This window comes from Puma concolor, chromosome B2 (genome assembly GCF_028749965.1).
Source record: "Puma concolor isolate L17-30 chromosome B2, mPumCon1.1.hap2, whole genome shotgun sequence".
NCBI classification, from domain to species: domain Eukaryota; kingdom Metazoa; phylum Chordata; class Mammalia; order Carnivora; family Felidae; genus Puma; species Puma concolor.
This window is the reverse complement of record NC_141671.1, coordinates 3,839,565-3,855,079: the sequence shown is the minus strand read 5'-3', so window position 1 is coordinate 3,855,079 and position 15,515 is coordinate 3,839,565. Positions and strand designations below refer to the sequence as shown.

The following is a 15,515-nucleotide window of genomic DNA, read 5'->3' as shown; positions in this document are numbered from 1 at the left end:
AGGGTGAAGAAGAAATGGAAAAGCTTATTGTGGGTATGCTTCTCCGGGGCACGAAGGCGTGATTCGATGTGACACCTGATATTGTGTATTGTGCGAATGTGTACGTTAGATCTGGAACAGAATGCCTGCCTGTAACCCACTGTCGTGTCTTAAAGCCATTCTAAGTTATACAAAATAATAGACTCTGATGAAGGAAACGTGGTTGCACTTTCCCCTGTGCTGTGGTGTGATGGTTCATAATCTTTAGGGGGGGGGGGACGGAAGTCTTGAGCCCCAGGTGAGAGGAAAACGCACATTCGCGCACATATACTTTACATTGACTTTCAGAGGGTTCGCGGAACTTCCGGCCCCGAAGACTTTCTCTGAATTGGTGGTTCACTCCCTACAGACTCAATCTGACAAACAAAAACGTTCAGGTTTTCTCGCGTCTGGAAAGGAATTGACCTCTCCTGTGCCTCGCAGTGGTAGGGAATCGCAGAGAGCCAAGGATGGTCGCCTGGCGATGCGACCGCCCCGGTCTGGAAAGGCTGGCCCATGTGTGGAGCGGGTGAGCTAAGGTCGCCTACTAGAACCGGTCGTCTGGGAACACCTGCTAAGCTTGCGAAGGTCGGAGGGACCTACAGATGAAGAGATGGGTCCGCCAGCACGGAAGTGAGCGTGTGGAGAGAAGGCAGGGAGGGTTGGGAATATTAAGGGACGAGCTGGTGAAAAGTGAAATCGAGAACGTTTGCAGTGGGTCTCTCTGGGCCCCCGGATGCAGTAACAATATCGTACGTTCCTGCGTATGCTCGCCTTTTATTTACATTTTAAGGGGGGGATCCAAGGCCGGAGAAAGCACCTTCCTACACCTCCATCCGTCTCCCTTCTCAGACCAGAGCCTCTCCCAGAGACTAAAACTACTGACCCCGACGTGATTTGAACACGCAACCTTCTGATCTGGAGTCAGACGCGCTACCGTTGCGCCACGAGGTCCCCGAGGGGCCGTGGGGTTTCTTTACCTGTCAACCTGATCCGTGGAATCGATTTTTCCGCACCCGGTGAGGACCGCGCGGGTGGAACGCGGGCCCTCCAATCACTCCCCGACTCTGCGTCCCAGTTGCTTCTACTTGACGGTCCTTCCTTCTCTATTTCACTCCTGGTTTTCTCCATCTTTATAAAAACAAACAAACAAAAAAAAAAACACGTTTGCGCGAGTTTTGTTGTTTTTGTCTTTTTTAGAAATATGGCTATTGAAGGTCGGTCGCTCCGGACAGGAGTGGCGGGGGGGGGGGGGGGGGGAGACAGCAAAGAAAAATTGTGTTCCCCACCCCCGCCCAAGTCAGAGGTGCAACCAAGGCGGGCTTGGGATCTGTTTCCCGAGTTGCTCGTAGGTTCCCGCGGTGTTTCGGGGAGGGAGGGGGCGGAGGCTGACGCGGGGCGGCCCGCGGGGACCCGAGACGCACCTGCCGGCGGATCACGGCGTCCCCGCCCCCACCCCGCGCCCCCCGTTCTCCTGCGCGGCGGGGAGACGCGATTGCTTTCGCGCTGCCAGGGGTCCTTCAAAGTCTCTCACTGGGTCTCAAACCGCCCCCGAAAAAGAGCAAGAACTCTCTTCCTGTGTGAGCAAGTAGGCCATTCTGGCGCCGGGGGTTGGCTGGTGAAAGCACCTGTCTTGAAAGTTGGAGACCCCGCTTGTGCATCTCAGGGAACGTTTTCTGCAGACCTGAAATCACGCAGACCATCTATCTCCTCAAAGAGCGAGAGGTGTCTCTGAACTCCCAGAAAAGGACATGCGGGAAAGTGATCCCCATACCTTTCTCTGGAAATTAGGGTTTCCCTTTCTTAATCTTGAAAAATGGGTCCAGCGCCCGGGGTGCGGGCTGGGAGTTGTAAAGGACCCTGGATACAGGACTGAAGGACCTCGCAGGTAGCGGTGCACCCTTGATAGGTTATGTCCAGGTGCAGTCACTCCGTGGGGTGGGGGGACGAGATTAGGGACCTGGGTGAGGGATATGCTGGAGCCCGCCTCATTGGGAGGTGAGGTGAACCAGGCTTTCAGAAAACAAACCTCCAAAGGTTCGGCAGAAGCTGAGGCCACTTAGGAAAAGAAATGGGGGTACAGGTGCGCTGCTGGCAGAGAATTCAGTGTGGCCATAGTCGACTGAAAGTTAAAAGTTATGCTTTCCTCCGCTACCTATACAACGGGGATAACGTTAGTAGTGCCCACCTCCTAGGCTGGTGTTGATAAATGCAATGTGCTCGAAACGGGCTTATATATTCACATATGTTTAGAACGACGCCTACCGGACAGCATGAGCTCTCAGGAAAGGTTAGTGTAGGAGACACCGCTTGGCTCAGCGACAAGAGCACGTGACTCTTGATCTAGGGGTTGTGAGTTTGAACCCCGCGGTCGGTGCAGGGGATATTTTAAGAGTAGATCAAACTTTAAAGAAGTAGATGGTCCCGCGATGACTACCCCTATGAAGTTTGCACGCTCACAGCCTGGTTTGCCGGAGACTGGAGGTAAAATTCACACGTGTCCACTGCTACTTTCCTGCACAGATTGGGAGTTCCGTGTCATCACACAGAATTAAATGCATTGGCTTATTTCGGGTGTTAGAAATACTCCTTTAAAAAAAAAAAATAAGTAAAATCAGGGGGGAAAAGTAACATTGTTATCATCCCAAGTTACCGTGAAAATCAGAGCGGGCTGCAGATGAGTGTGTGAACTAACTCAGACCCGCGCCTGAAATTTATGAATGTCTGTTTCTTATTTATTTTTGGCAGCGGAGACTTAAAACTCAGTGACACACTTCAGCTCATAGACGTTTCCTCGTTCATATATTTTAGTTCGTGTTTAATGCTCATTCACAGCACAGCTGATTTCTGTCTGGTTGTTTATAATCCATTTTTGCTAATATTGGAGGAATTCAGGATCATATTTTAAAATGAAATTGTTATCCATTCTCCCTAGCAAGTTCCCAGAGCTCCAAGCTGCTTCTCTCTCTTGCCTTGTTTTGCTGCCTGGGTACCCTTTTCTTTCCCAAAGCGGGAGGCCCACGATCCCAGGCCTTATAGTCGTGATTTTGCTAATTACCTTCTTCCGACACGAGGCTCAGGCAAGAGAGTTTTCAGGGCCCCTCAAAGCTGCAGTCTTAGCATTGAATCACCCTTACTGTTTGTTATGATCCTGAAGCATGGTTCTGATAGCTGGCTTTGTCTTTGTGTCCATGTTTTCTGTTTCTTCCTAGTATCTGGTCCAGAAACTTGGATCTAGTCCTGAAGATCTAAGGAAAGGGACTCCAGGAATAAACCCTTTGGTTCTTGCCAGGCCTCTCCTCCACATGGTCTCCTGCCCCACCCCCGCCCCCCATCCCCTACCTGCTGGCAGTTCCCCGCGGAATCAGTACTTATCTGGGTCTCCAAACGTCTTTCTTTGTTCCTCTCACACATCTCATTACTGAAGACTTGACACCCTCCTTAACAAGACACATTGCTGAAATCTTCATGGAACCACCTCACCTCCCCCAGGCTGGGTTCTCTCCTGATTCCTGCAGGGGGCCACCCTCTGAGTCTCCCCCACCCCCCACCCTACTAGGTAGGCCACGATTCAGACCGCCTCTGCAATGCCACATAAATTTGTGTTTAAGGGGTAGACGACGGGGGTCAAGTGTCATTAAAGTGTGTTCGAAACCTAAGGAAAAGATTCACACCCATTATGGTGGTTATTACCGAAAAAGAAAAAGGTGTTGGCAAGATATGGACAAATTGGAACGCTTACGCATTGCTGGTGGGAGTGTAAAATGCTACAACCCCGTGGAAAACAATGTTGTGGGTCCTTGAAAAATGAAACCTAGAATTACAATCTGACCCAGGAATTTCACTTCTAGGTATATCGGCAAAAGGGTTGGAAGCAGGGACTCGGGCAGCTACATGACACAGCCGGTGACATTGTATCATACTGTATGACTCCCATTACCCAAGGAATAGCCTAGAAGAGTCAGCTTCAGAGACAGAAAGTTAGAATGGTGGTCAGCAGGGGCTAAGAGGGAAGAGGGCAGAGTTCTTACTCAATGGGGACAGCTTTGGTTTAAGATGATGAAAAAGTTCTGGAGATAGAGGCTGGTGATGGTCTCACTGAATTGCCACTGAATTTACACTTCAAAGCTGTTAAAAAATGGCAGGTTCTTGTTTTGTTTTGTTTTTAAGGTTTATTCATTTTTCAGAGACAGAGAGAGACAGAGCATGGTGGGGGGTGGGGAGGGGCAGAGAGAAAGGGAGACACAGAATCTAACGCAGGCTCCGGGCTCTGAGCTGTCAGCACGAACCCGACCCCGGGTTTGAACCCACAGACCGTGAAGTCAGATGCCTAACTGACCGAGCCACCCAGGCGCCCCCAAAATGGCAGATTCTTATTAAGCAAGCTGAACAGAATGGATTAGAAGAGGGATCAGAGAAAATGAAAGGCCAGACTTGCTGTGGCTGGCAAGCATCCAGGCAGCTTGTGACCCCCCTCCAGCCCTCGAGGACTTCCTTTATTGCTTTACCACCAGAGCCTAGCTCTGGTCCCTTTTGCAATTACCTCCCGGAGCATTTGGCCCGCTGACGCACAGCCAAGGGGGCTCACGACTGACCTTCTACTTGGCAGGAGTAAATAACTTAACCTTAGCAGCAGCTGGCCCCTCAACGTGCTTAAAACTGTGCCAGATTCCTTAGAGACTTGCGCTATCTTTAGCCCCCAGCCCCCAACACCTTCCAGTCGCTTCTCACCAACACAGGTGCCGCTCTTTCTGCCCACCGGTCCTGTCCCGGTGCTTCCATAAAGGCGCTGTTTTGCACTGAAACCATCTCAAGAATTCTTCCTTGACCGTTGGCTCCCCAGCCCCAGGTGACATCAAGGGTAGACAGGATAGACGATAGATAGATAAGCAAATTCAAATATAAAAGGACAAAAAAAGAGTGTACAGTATCTATAAATTTGATTGTGTGTCTCAAGTTATAATATAAAAGGTATTTCTCACTGTGCGTCACAGTACAAAAAAAAAAAAAAAAACAAAAACTGTGAGATTATGTGAGATCGAAGACATAGGAACCAGGGAGCAGAACGACAGGACGGAGGGACGCTCCTCAGGGTTCCCTCCAGGTGTGGACCTGTTCTGTGGAGGCCCAGGGGACCCACCGACCCCCGCGCCAGGAAGCGGAGGGAAGAGAGGATCTGCGTGGTTGCTCGCTGAGAAACCAGGGCACAAGGTTGCGGAGGCAGAGGGCACTCACCCACCGGTGACTCCTCGCCGCCCCTGGACAGGTCAGAACTCTTCATCCCCAAAGTGAGATTCAATTCCGAGGAAACAGGGAGCCCCCAGATTAAGTCCTGAGCGTGTGGCCCACAGCGTTCAAACCTATTCACGGCTCTCCTAATTCTATTATCGTGGTTAAGGTCCGCTCCCCAAGGAGAGAGAAGAAAGGGCAGAAAACTTCAAGGTAACCTGGCTATGCGCCTCCGTGCAACATCCCTCGTGACCTTGTAAGCTGAGACCACTTACTCAGACTAGGTGTTTGTGTGTGTTACCTACCATATATGGGAGACCAAGAAATAAAAAATGTATTAAAAACTATGCCACGTGACCTTGGGCGCTCGAACCCAACTAAGCGGGGCCAGCGCGAATAAAGCTGCTTCCTGGAAATTAAAAAGCTTCGGTGTCTCGACTCTCTGTGCGGGAATCCTGCTACCTTATAACGTTCTTAAGGGCAAAACCCAAACTCTTCGGTCCTGGGGATGCCCTGGGGTTCCCGCCCGGCCACCTCCGGGACCAGAGGTGATCTTGGCGGAGAGGTGGTTTGTTCCCCGCGCAGGGCGCATGCAGACACGCGTGGCGGCCACTAGGGGGCGGAGAAGCCTGCCGATGAGCGTGGGGGGGGCGGGGCGGGAGGAGAGGAGGGGGGAGGAGGGCCCTGCGGGGGCGGGGGCGGCCGGGGAGGGGGGAGGGGGACCCGGCGGGGGCCAGAGTAGGGGGGAGGGGAGAAAGAGCGCTGGAGGTCGGCCGAAAAGAACGACCGAGGTGGACAGAGCAAGGGAAGGGGAAAGCAGGTTATTGCAGGGAAATCATAACTTTCTGTTTGGCAGTTAGGAAACTTCGCATCTGTTAACAAAAAGTCAGCTAAGTACATTTGAAGATCTAATTGGCTCTAGTAAGCGATTCACGAATCGGGCAGCATCCCGCCCAGCAGGCAGAGGGGGAGCTCTGAGAGGCTGTGTGAAATGGGAGGCTTTTCCAGGAGGGAGGTGGGGCCAGGCGGTTATTAGCAAAAGAAAAGGAAAGGTTGCTTCCCGCAAAGTCACCTTCTGTTAGGCGAGGGGGGTGGCGGATGGAGAGGCCCCTGTAGCAGATTACCTCGTTGGTGGAGACCAGAAAATTCCTAAGTGACCAGTTAAGACTGCTTGTCTGGGGGAGGTTGAAACTGCAGTTTCAGGCTAGGTATAAAGAAAGCCCTGGTGTGGTGACTCCGCCCAAGTGTCTCCACTTGGGGTCTGTAGTTTCCTTGTTGCCACATTTAACAACGTGTTATAGATACTGTCTCATTTTTTCCTAACACTTTTATTTTCAGCCTGAAATATTGTGGATTAAAACCAGAAAGCCTGCTCTACCCATGAGGAGGCACATTTTCGGGGTGAGGATATCAAGAGTGCTAGACCTTCCCAGTATTTTACAGTTTTATTAAATCCATTTCTGTGGTTATTCTGGACAACATGCCAAGGGGGCAGTCCTCCTGTCGGAGCTCAGACACGGAGACAAAAGGCTAGAGCAGGGCTCCAAACCTTACGGATCGTCTGGTCTCCTGGAGTCGGCGCTAGTGAGAGGGAGAGAAAATAGACTAGGAACGTGCTAGCAAGGATGGTGACCCATATGTTACGCGGAAAAAAATAAACGTGGAAGAGAGATAAAGGCAGGGGAGGCGGGAGTGATCAGGAAGGATTCCGAGCAGTCTCTTCATCTGTAAAATGGGAACAGCAGCGCCACCTCGAGGTTCTGATGAGGAACAAATGAGTTAGCATAGGCCTTAGCGAGCGCTCCCTAGGTGTGAACAATAAAAAAAGAAATTGAGAGAGACAGGGAGTTTATTACTATAATCATGACATTTGGGGCTATACTGTTTCAGAGATTGGATTAATATTTTAGCTTCACAGAGCAGGAGCTACAACAAAAGATGGAAAAAAGGTACGAGGATTTTGCACTGTAGGGGAAAAAGCTTTCTCACAATTAGCCTTGTTCCTTGTGTAAGGTAATGAGCTGCCAATCTGGTGGGGGTGGGGGGTGGGGGGGGTGTTAAGCAGAGATCTGATGCCTGCCGGTGAAGGATGTACTTGAGAGGATTTCTGCATTTTGTGGGCATCTCAGGTGGCCAAGGTTTAGAATTCTTTTCAAATATCAAACTTTATGGTTCAACTTAAAATTTACCCAGAAATTAATCTGACCTGTATTGAATGATGCCCAGTGACTCAACAAATCCTTTTTGAATTCTTCGGCTGGTCATTTTTGGAGATTAAGCATGGAGTTTCACCGTATAGCGGAAATACACCTGCTATGTTACATCATGGTCACAGCCAGCTGGTGGCATAATGCATTGTGCATTCCTTCCATGAAGTCAAAAATATTCCTTGAAAATGTTTCCCTTTGTGTTATAACATCTACAACCTAAATGATCGTCCACTGTTTTCTCTATTATCATGCAGAATCAAAACAGCATAGCAGTTTCAAGCAGAAACTTTGGGATGAGACATCTGGCTTTAGATCTGAGACCCCGTTCCTCTGTCTGTGAGGAGAGCAGCTTACTTGGTGGCTCTGAGCTTCAGATGTCTCTTCTGTAGAATGAACTCACCATGTACTATTTAACAGTGGGGTTTTACTGGTCAGAGTGGCTGAAATTAACAACTCAGGAAACAAGATGCTGGAGAGGATGTGGAGAAACGGGAACCCTCTTGCACTGTTGGTGGGAATGCAAACTGGTGCAGTCGCTCTGGAAAACGGGGTGGAGGTTCCTCAAAAAATTAAAACTAGATCTACCCTGTGACCCAGCAATAGCCCTGCTAGGAATTTATCCAAGGGATACAGGAGTGCTGATGCAGAGGGGCAATTGTACCCCAATGTTTATAGCCGTGCTTTCAACAATAGCCAAATTATGGAAAGAGCCCAAATGTCCATCAACTGATGCATGGATAAGGAAGATATGGTTTATATACACAATGGAATACTACCCGGCAATGAGAAAGAATGAGATCCTGCCATTTGCGACAACATTGATGGAACTGGAGGGTATTCTGCTAAGTGAAATAGGCCAGTCAAAGACAGATATCATATGTTTTCACTCATATGTGGATCTTGAGAAACTTAACAGAAGACCATGGGGGAAGGGAAGGGGAAAAAATAGTTACAAACAAAGGAGGGAGACAAACCATAAGAGACTCTTAAATACAGAGAACAAACTGAGGGTTGTTGGGGGGGTGGGGGGAGAAAGGAAAATGTGTTATGGGCATTGAGGAGGGCACCTGTTGGGATGAGAACTGGGTGTCGTATGTGAGCAATGATCCATGGGAATCTACTCCTGAAGCCAAGAGCACACTGTATACACTTTATGTTAGCCAACTTGACAGTAAATTATATTTTAAAAATAAAAAAATAAAAGTGGTGTTTTAAGGATTCCATGCAATAATGCATCTATAAACAGTAGCATAGTGCCTGTAAAGGAGTAAGCAGCAATTAGCAGTTAATAAAGCTAGTTTTCATCCCTACTCTTACACACCATTGAATGTGACACACATTTAATGGCAATGACCGGACCTTGTTTGGACCCTGATTTGAACAAACCAATTGTAAAAATACATTTTTGAGACAATTGGGGAAACTTAGGTATGACTGGGTTTAGATGACTCAAAGAAACTACAGTAGACTTAATTTTTATTAGGCATGATAAAGGCATTGTGGTTATGTAAGAAAAAAGTCCTTAACTATTTTTTAAAAAAAAAACTTGTTTTGATGTTTATTTATTTTTGAGGGAGAGAGACAGAGTGTGAGCAGGAGGGGTGGGGGATGGGGAGCAGAGAGAGGGAGACATAGAATCCGAAGCACGCTCCTGGCTCAGAGCGGTCAGCACAGACTCGGACGACGCAGGGCTCGAACCCACGGACTGCAAGATCATGACCGAGCCTCGAGATCACGACCTGAGCCAAAGTCAGACACTTAACCAACTGAGCCACCCAGGCGCCCCACAAGTCCTTAACTACTAAAGATTTATCCTTATGGATAAAATCGCATGGTGTGTGGCGAGAAAAATGAGGGCAGAGAGATGAATACTTTCCATTCTAGCAGAACGTTAAGGTTGCTGAAGCCGGGGATGGACGGCTGAGGGATCCCTTATACGATTCTTTCTACCTCTGTGTATGTTTGAAAATTTCCTGGATAAAAAAAATTTTTTAAGATGCTAAAAAAAATGGCAGGGAAACCTTCCCAGTACTCTGCTGAATTATAAAATGGCAGGGCGCGAATCATGAAGTGCTCATTTGGGAAGAAAATTGCATTCCTTCATCGTTCCGTTGCACAAATAGTTACCAGGCACCTGCAATATACCAGGCACTGTTCAAAGTGCCAGAGAAACAGGTGGCCCGAGACCACCACAGAGTTCACACTGCACAATGACAATGAACCAGTAAACAAAACCTATGAAGGAAATAAAACGGTGGCGGCAGCCGGGGACTGAGGATGATTTGCACCCCCTCAGGGAACATTTGGCGACATACAGAGACATTGCTGATTATTAATGGGGGAGGGGGGCTACTGGCACCTAGAGGGGAGGTGCTAAACGTCCTACAGTGCACGGGACAGCTCCCCACTGGCTGGTTCAAAATGTCGACAGTGCTGGTTGAGAAACCTTCCAGCAAGATGGGGTGGTCAGGAGTAGCTCATCTGAGGAGGTGACGGTGGAGCTGAGACCTGACTGAGGAGGAGTAAGCCAAGTGCAGAGCTGAGAGGAGAGTGTGCAGGCAGAGGGGGCAGAGTCCTTGGAGCAGGAAAGCCTTCAGTGGAAAAGGAATAGAGAGAAGGCCTCGGAAGGGGTGTGGCCGAAGAGAAAGTGGGGGGCAGACCACAGAGGGCGCCTGCCCCCTCCCGGGGTCCGGGAGCCTAATGCACGCACCAACCTCACTGAAAATTTCAAGTCTCCCGGCCCCTGGGAGCTCAGTCGGTTGAACGTCCGACTTCAGCTCAGGTCATGATCTCACGGTTCATAGTTCGGGCCCAGCATCGGGCTCTGTGCCGACAGCTCGGAGCCTGGAGACTGCTTCCATTCTGTGTCTCTGGCTCTCTCTGCCCCTCCCCTGCTCACACTGTCTCTGGCTTTCTCTCAAAAATAAATAAGCATTAAAAAAAGAATTTTTTTTTTTTTTTTTTGTAATGCTAAGTCTCAAGCCCCACCCCAGATTTACTGAGTCACTCTGCATTTTAATAAGGTCCCCACCCAGGCCACTGAGATCCCTATTTCAGTGAGGGAGGCATGCTCTGGAGAATGGCAAAGGAATTTGGGTCTTATTTAAGCTGCAAGTGTTGCTGGATGAACTGGGGCGAGCCCGGACCCTGGACCCTGGACCCAGCCAGACCTGAAGGGGTCACCAAAGGTTCTTGGTCTTGTCTTGTCATGAGAAGGCATTCAAGGACAGGCACATAGCACAGCGGACAGGCGACACAAGCAGGAAAGTTTACTAAAGTGAAAAGTACACTCTCATGATAAGGGAGCGGGTGAGAGAGAGAGAGAGAGAGAGAGGGAGGGAGCTTAGCGCCCTGGGGGTTGGGGTTTCTACCTTTTTTTTAACAGTTGTTAACTAGGGGGTAGAATATAACTTAGAGCAGGGAGCAGGATTTGGGGGGTTTTCCTCCTCGCTTGCTTGGGGGCTTCCTGTCCTGGTGCCGCCATCTGGGGCCATCTGGTGTGATGGGGCTTCTCAGGGAGTGAGGCCCGGAAGGGCCTCTGACCCTCCCTGCAGCTGGGCACGGCCTCCTCCATGCTGGCCTCCGGACATCCTGTCAGTAACTAACTGCCCACTCTAACACAAGAACCCCTGGGGGATCTGGGGGGAGCCTGCCATGTCGAACCTCCCTCTCCTGTGATGTGTGGGTACCTGGGGCCAAGTGCGGAGGAGGGAGACCTTTCAAAAAACAGAGATGGAAATGCAGGCTTGGACCACGTGGTAACCACGGAATCACAGAATGTAAATCAGGTTTATTTGGATGTAGCCCCGACAGGACTTGCTGGTGGGCTCGATGCTGGCGGTATGAGGACAGGAGGAGCAGGGATGACTTTCCAGAGTTGGTTTGAGCGGATGGCCCAGTGGCCGGGGACGAGAATAGTGATTCGACTGTGTTTCCTTTGGTGGTGGGATTTGGGGGGGGGGGGGGCATGTGTGTGCGCTTGCGTGTGCATGCGTGTGCGCACGTGCTTGTGTGTGCCCGCGTGCGTGCATATGTGTGCATGTGCATGCACGCACGTGCTGGCGTGTGCGCGTGCTTGCATGTGTGTGCCTGCGTGCACGCGTGTGCATGCACATGCTTCCGTGTGCGTGCGTGCGTGCATTGGTTAGCGCATGCTGCTTCTGCGGACAGGGCTCTCCTGTGCTGCACGGGCCCCTGCCCCCAGGTCCCCGCTCCAGGCGGGTGTCTGCGCGGTGCCCTGCTCATTACCTCTGGGCCTGGCCAGCGGAAGGTCGGGGAAATGCTCCAGGGCTCCGAATGTGCTTTCGGGGTGTGGCGTGGCTCCCTAGCTCTGCCACCTGCCGGGACGGGGGACACCCGAGTCCTGTAGGTCCTGCTGTCAGAATAAAGAGACCTCTAAGCTGACCGGAGTTCCACGTCCAGCCTGGAGTCCAACCCAGTCGGCCACACCGCAGGCCAGCTATACCCCAGACACCTGCACACCCACGGAAGAGAAAATAAATGTTGATATAATCGCCCGAGATGTTCGGTGTTTATCTGAGGCATCCTTACAATAGAAACCTGTCTGGGGGCGCCTGGGTGGCTCAGCCGGTTAAGCGTCTAAGCATCGGGTTCTTGATTTTGGCTCAGGTCATGATCTCTGGGTTCATGAGTGCGAGCCCTGTCGGAGCCTGCTTGGGATTCTCTCTTTCCCCCTCTCTGCCCTTCCGCTGCTTGCGAGCGTTCTCTCTCTCTCTCTCTCTCTCTCAAAATAAGTAAATTAGCTTTAAAAATCTTAAAAACAAAACCAAGAGACACCTGTCTAATATGCATACACCCACTATAGAGTAAATATTAGTACCATTATTATTATATATATAATGGTAAATCTTTGCCATTGATCGGGTGGGGGACTAGTTTGTCCATGTCTGAGGTTCCTATTTTGTGAATCTGAGCAGCTGAATCATCTTGCTGAACGTGAAGTTGGGGGGTGGGGACCTGAGGAGAGAGGGTCCTTGGTCTTCCCGCCCCAGGGAAAGCCTGGAAAACAGGCTTAACTCCAGGGCCTGATTTGGATGAAGGATAATCCCAGGGCTGAGAAGACTCCCTAGCACCTGAAACTTTATCTCCAACCTGCTCACTATTGCCTGAAATCTATTTCATGAGGGAGATAGCCTTTTATCCAAGAATTAGAAATCACAGATTGCAAGTGCAATGTAAAAGAAATTTCAAATGCGATATAAGAGAGCAGATGAGTTTTTAAGGTAGATAATGATCCTCTCTCTCTCTCTCTCTCTCTCTCTCTCTCTCATCTCTGTTTTTATTCAACCGTCGGTTTGGGCACAAACCCTGTCTTTCAGGCACTGACTCCATTTTCCCTCAAGTATGCAAATGTGAAATACAAGAGACTTTGCCTCACAGAAGTCTGTCTGATAAGGGATAGGGTTAAAAAGTCAGCAGGCCCTGGGCATCTGAAACTGAGTACCAAGAGGAGACTGGATATCCTGAAGTCAAACTTCTCAAATTCCACAAATTGGCCTCGGGGACAGTCTATTTTTAAAACAGAAATAGGGTCTCAAGGTATGTGCTCCATTCAATGAATCGATGAGCCTTTTCTTTTCTCTCTCTCTTTTTTTTTTTTTTAACTTTTTTAATGTTTATTTTTAAGAGAGAGAGAGATACAGAGTGTGAGCGGGGGAGGGGCAGAGAGAGAGGGAGACACAGAATCCCAAGTAGGCTCCAGGCTCTGAGCTGTCAGCACAGAGCCGGACTCGGGGCCAGAACCCACTGGCCGTTAGATCATGACCTAAGATCATGACCTGAGCAGAAGTCAGATGCTTAACCGACTGAGCCACCCAGGCGCCCCCACCTCCCATGAGCCTTTTCAAGTGTTCTGACTCTGCCAGCTAGAAATTACCATCCTTGGGGCTGAGACCAACATTTCTGGAGAGCACCCCTCTTTGGGTTAACAATAGCCCCCCAAATAAACAAACAAAAATAGAAGCAGAAGAGACAGTCTGCAAGATTTCTTTGCTCTCGCCACAGCAGATCATTGGACAGTGGGGCTTGTTGTTTTAGGCGTGCGCTGAATAACAGCTTTCCCCACGGAAGCTGAGAAACCTGTCCATCAAAATTCATGGGTTTTCCTCCCACAGAATGGAGTTGTCGCTGGTAATTGGCCATCTGGCCTGGGAATACGTTTCCTAGCACCCCTTGCTTCTAGGTGGGTCCACGGACTGATTCTCACCGAGGGAACATGGGTGGAGGTGAGGTGTGTTACCTCTGGGCCAAAGCCACTTTCTCTCTTCTTCTCTCCGGCCACATGTGACGGACTCTGCTGTCAGGGATGGGGACTCATAGATGAAAGGAGTCACACAACAAAACCTACCTGCCAACCAGGGGCGACCGTGCTGACAAGGATGTGAGCAAGACGTTAATGACCGTTGAATTAAGCCCCTGATATTTTGGAATGTATTTGTTACAGCGACTAACGATACTCGAAGCGGTATATATATATATATTATACCTTCCGTGTTCTAGAATACATAGAAATAGCAACGGTTCCTCAGGGAGGTAGGACTTCCAAAAGTTTCCTCACTTTCCCGGCTTGGTACACCCCTCTTTAAATAGCCCCCAACCCAGAGGTTCCTGGCTGACTCAGTGGGCAGAGCATGTGACCCTTGATCTCAAGGTTGTGAGTTCAAGCCCGACGTTGGGCATGGAGCTTAGTTAAAAAAAAAAAAAAAAAAATCTAAAAACATCAGAAAGATTTGGCAAATTCATATTATGATCAACGTGCCTGGGCCAAGAACACACACATGACCTTACCAACAGTCAGGGGCTCTGGTATGTTAGTTACCCAGTATCTGGGGGGCAGAAATGCACCTTTGGGGGCCCTTACCTGAAGTTTAGCATCTAGTTCGGAAATCAAGCTGCTTCTCTGGGTCAAACTAGTGGGGATCCTCCAGAAGATTTCATTCTTATCGGTAGGATTTCCAACATCAAAGCTTTTGGTAGAATGTGAAAGTTAAAGACAGTTTCCCAGTGACAAAGCAGGAAGCGCCCAGAGGAGGGGGCTGTTTGCGACTTTGCTGGGGCAGCGTGACTTTGGAGGAAACAGTATTTCCTGTTAATTAGGCAGTTGGCTTCAGCAAACCTGTCTGTTAGCCCAGCCTGAGGCCTGGAAGGGCAGATTTCCACATCCCAAGCTACTTCATACTCTCTCACTCCCGTTATTGTATCTCTGAACTCCGTCGTTCCTCACTTGTTCACAAGGGGGTTGTGGGGCCCTACGTCGTCGGACAGGTCCTCAAGAGCATCTAGTCCCTTCTTGTGATGTCAATGGAGAAGCGAGCGCTTCTCCCAGCAGGTGTCAAAGACTGGACAGAAGGCATCCCAAGGGGCAGTCCCCGAGGCCCCCTGCTCACAAAAGCCTATTGGAGGCATTCCTGACTCTTACGGGGAAAGGCCAGGTACCTAGGGCCAGACTGGAGACAAGGCTGGGAATGGCCAGGCATTTAGGAGCCAAGGATGCCCAGATAAACACAACCCACTGATCATTTTAGAGCATAAACTGCGAGTTACTCCTACACGTATTTCAAGTACATTGTCGGTGCCTTTGAGCATTTCAGAACTGTGTTCTACGACAGGGGTGCTGAAGTCACCGGGGGCGGGGGCGCGGAATGCATTGATGTCTGCAACTTACTTTAAAAGGCACGAAACAGGGGCGCCTGGGTGGCGCAGTCGGTTAAGCGTCCGACTTCAGCCAGGTCACGATCTCGCGGTCCGTGAGTTCGAGCCCCGCGTCAGGCTCTGGGCTGATGGCTCAGAGCCTGGAGCCTGCTTCCGATTCTGTGTCTCCCTCTCTCTCTGCCCCTCCCCCGTTCATGCTCTGTCTCTCTCTGTCCCAAAAATAAATAAACGTTGAAAAAAAAATTTTTATAAAAGGCACGAAACAAACAAACAAACAAACAAACAGGGCCGGAAATAACTAAATAGTGGGGCACCTGGGTGGTGGAGTCCATTAACCATCCAACTCTTGACCAGGATCTCACAGGTTCGAGCCCCACATCAGGCTCT

General features: G+C 49.9%; 1 non-coding gene across 1 annotated transcript; it reads right to left on the bottom strand.

Moving 5' to 3' along the window:
* Positions 1–900: 900 nt before the first annotated feature.
* On the bottom strand, positions 901–972 carry TRNAW-CCA (transfer RNA tryptophan (anticodon CCA)). Its single transcript has one exon. It is a non-coding gene; the product is annotated as a tRNA-Trp (tRNA).
* Positions 973–15,515: the final 14,543 nt, after the last annotated feature.